The following is a 3,224-nucleotide window of genomic DNA, read 5'->3' as shown; positions in this document are numbered from 1 at the left end:
TGTATAAGGAAATTTAAAGACGAAATTTTGGAAACGAATAGTTCGCAAGCAGGAAGTTAGAAAAAGTGCCTGTTAAAATGTAGACGAAATTTGTAATGCAGGTTTAATAAACATTATCAATTTTTAGCAAGAAATTGACAAAAATACAAAATAAATATGAATGAGAAAGAACCTCAAAAAGAATGCAATTAAATTAGGGTTTTGTGCATCGTTTTTGAGGAACGAGTTGAAAAAGTAACAATTTTGAAACTAAAGCTGAAGAAAAATTTATAAAATGCATCAACTTTGAGCTCATTTCAATAAATTACACAAAATTTATTGCCAATCATCATAATACTTAYTTGTATCTTTTGCTAAATAACTTTTTTCTAAATAGACACTCTTTTTTATTAAAAGTTTTTGTAGCAAGATTTTCATTTTTGTCCACAACATTGTACTTACTTGCGGTGTGTTTCTTTCAAAATTATTAGGACTGAATTCTTTCTTTAGACCTTAAGTAATGATGTCGGTCCTCAGGTATTTAATTATAGCGCTTTCAAAGAGCAAACAGGCACACAAGATTCATAAAAGTCAAAATTTTTTGACAACATCTCAATTTGAAAACGTAACCATAATTTTTTAACAAAATTTCTAGGGACAAAAACAAAGAGCAAACAAAATTTGTGGCTATGGAGACAAGCTGCTACCAATTTTTTCACCAAAATTTTGACTTGGTAATTCCCATTAAAAAAAAAACAGACTTTAGGTACATTTTACTGTTTGGAAAGGAGAATCCAAAAATGCAATAAAAATAAGTGGTTACCATTTAAAATTTCAAAGTTGGCGCGTAGTTTCGGAAGTTCAGCCATGTTGAAAATAATTTAGTTGAACTCAGACTGGTTGATTTGGGTTGTGTACAAAATTTCAAATTCCTATCTGCATTACAAGTTAAAAAGTTTCTAATGTAGGCTTTAAAAGAATCACTCTGTATAGCTTTAGCTAAAGTAATATGTATTACGCTGGAGAAATATCTAATATAAAAATTGATCATTTTAGAACTCTTTGCTGACGACTTTTCTTTGAGAAACTAAGATAAAAAATCGCAAAAAGTCGAAAAATCGAGTGCAAAAACGCGAAAAACTTTAATTTTTTAAATGTATTTAAACAGGTTTGTTGTACCTATTTTTAAAATGTCTATTAAAAATAATAGTTATTTACATTATACGTGCGGTAGGTATAATTTTACGGCGTGAAGTTTTAATATTGAAGCTCGAAGCGAAGCTGAGAGCTTTAATAAAACTGAACACTGTAATATATCTATCTCACAAATGATAAAAAAACAACAGAGTTTATAAGCCACTAGTTTTTAGGTTGGCAACGTAAAATGTCAATTGTATGTCAGCCGTTTTGCTTATGAAGGCGCTTGCGCTACTGATGATGCATTTACTTTTAAATTTAAAATAAAAAGTAGAACGTAAAGGGCSCAGAAAATCGTGAAGGTGGCATTGGTTGTTATTAGAATTATTTCTGTGATGTTGCGAATGGCGGGAATACGCTGCTCCAAACAAAGACCTTTTACATCGGAACTATTACATCGGAATTACATTACATTATATATCGGAAATGTTTTGTTTTGAGGATCTTGCCGTTTTTGAGGAAATTAATACGATAACGAGTCAGTCTTAGCCTAGCTCTTGTACGAGTTAATTGAATTATAATAATTCTTTGAATAAATTATTGTAAAATTGTGTTTTATTTCAAGAAGAGTCGTTTACAAAAATAAGTTTAAAAATGCAAGGATTTGGACCCTAATATAACAAGAAAAATAGCTATAATTAGATTTTGTGAAAATTTGCAGACACAAAAACTAACCATGTTAAAATTCTTTATAAATTTGACAATTTTTGTTGTAAAAAAAACTCCTAAAAAAGAACACCATCCAATAAATTCCCAGACTGATCTAGCATTTCATTATATTTCTCGAATAATGATTCATCTTTCCACAGAATCAGATTCGGAAAACGATTGGTGGTCTGAAAATTTTTAATCAGATTCTGAATATGAGTAAAAATTTATATTACCCATTAACTAAATTTTTCCCGTCTAGCAGTATTTTTCCGTGTCCTTATCGGCTTTATTTCTTGTCTTTTGGTAAAAAATTTGCTTGAAACATTTCTGACATTTAAAAATTACTAACAGAACCTCAAACCTAATCAAGGGAGATTTTAATGTACACAGATGTTCCGAAAAGAAAGGTTTTAGGGTGGTACAGTCAGGTCTTTAACACCGACAATTGTTTTTAAAACAAATGGACTTTACTCACTGTAGAAACAGAAGTTGTAATCGCCAGAATTTTAGTCAATTATTGTCATTTATTTCCGACGGGCGGGCGCTGGCACAGCCGACACCTGAAACAACCAACCTAATATCACCAATAATTCAATATTTTTTATCACAAACAACGTGGCACAAAAATTCCAAGTCTCTGATACCTATTTTTCGTCTCTAAATTAGTCAATTTTGAAAACTTAATTTCAAAATCACTGACCACTTTGATCAGAAATTTAATTAAACGCCCAGTATTTGTACTTAGTTGATATAAGAAAAGAAAGTTACTGAACATTCATGTTTTGCATTGTCAGGGTAAGTAAATGAAAATGTTCCATTAGTTTATTTAACTAGATCTCCTAATTCAATGATTCAGAAACGCCATCTAACCAGTGTCCGGATCCCATATAACGTACGTAATGTTACGTAAAAAAAAGCATCCTTTAGAGTGATTTATTATCACATTCAATCGGACAGAGCAATGCCACTGACCCTCAGTAATAAAAAACTAACAAAACTCGATTGATGTTGCGTCTCCCGCTGGTCGATTTCACGCCCCGTTTTACTACTGCAATTCACTAGAAAGCATACAAAAAAAAAGAAAAAAAAACGTCATTCCATCCGGACGAAAATTAAGCCGGATTAGCGTCTGTAAAGACCGGGAAACGGAAAAATAAATAAGAATTTCATTGGTAGCAACGGTCAATCTCTCCCCTACTTGTTTGTGCTTCAACTACGAGTAGAATGAAGTTATTTTTTCTAGATCGGTACAAACAGTTTCTCCTAAACTGACACACAATTTTGATTTTATAAATTACCCAAAAAGAAGCCTACAGGGTGATTTAAATTATATAAATCACAATATGTATAAGTGTAATTTGTCTATTTCAGTGTCAGAATAAGTCTATTAAAGCACC

General features: G+C 31.2%; 1 long non-coding RNA gene across 1 annotated transcript; it reads right to left on the bottom strand.

The window, feature by feature from the left end:
- Positions 1-1,794: 1,794 nt before the first annotated feature.
- Positions 1,795-2,363, bottom strand: LOC123005017. Its single transcript, XR_006412722.1, has 3 exons — positions 2,303-2,363; positions 2,061-2,188; positions 1,795-2,012 (listed from the first exon to the last, which is right to left on the bottom strand). It is a non-coding gene; the product is annotated as an uncharacterized LOC123005017 (long non-coding RNA).
- Positions 2,364-3,224: the final 861 nt, after the last annotated feature.

Source organism: Tribolium madens, unplaced genomic scaffold (genome assembly GCF_015345945.1).
Source record: "Tribolium madens isolate multiple individuals breed KSU strain unplaced genomic scaffold, Tmad_KSU_1.1 Scaffold_20;HRSCAF=117;Tcas5.2_LG4, whole genome shotgun sequence".
Classification (NCBI taxonomy): Eukaryota; Metazoa; Arthropoda; class Insecta; order Coleoptera; family Tenebrionidae; genus Tribolium; species Tribolium madens.
The sequence above is the reverse complement of the archived record's forward strand: the minus strand, read 5'-3'. Positions and strand labels throughout refer to the sequence as shown.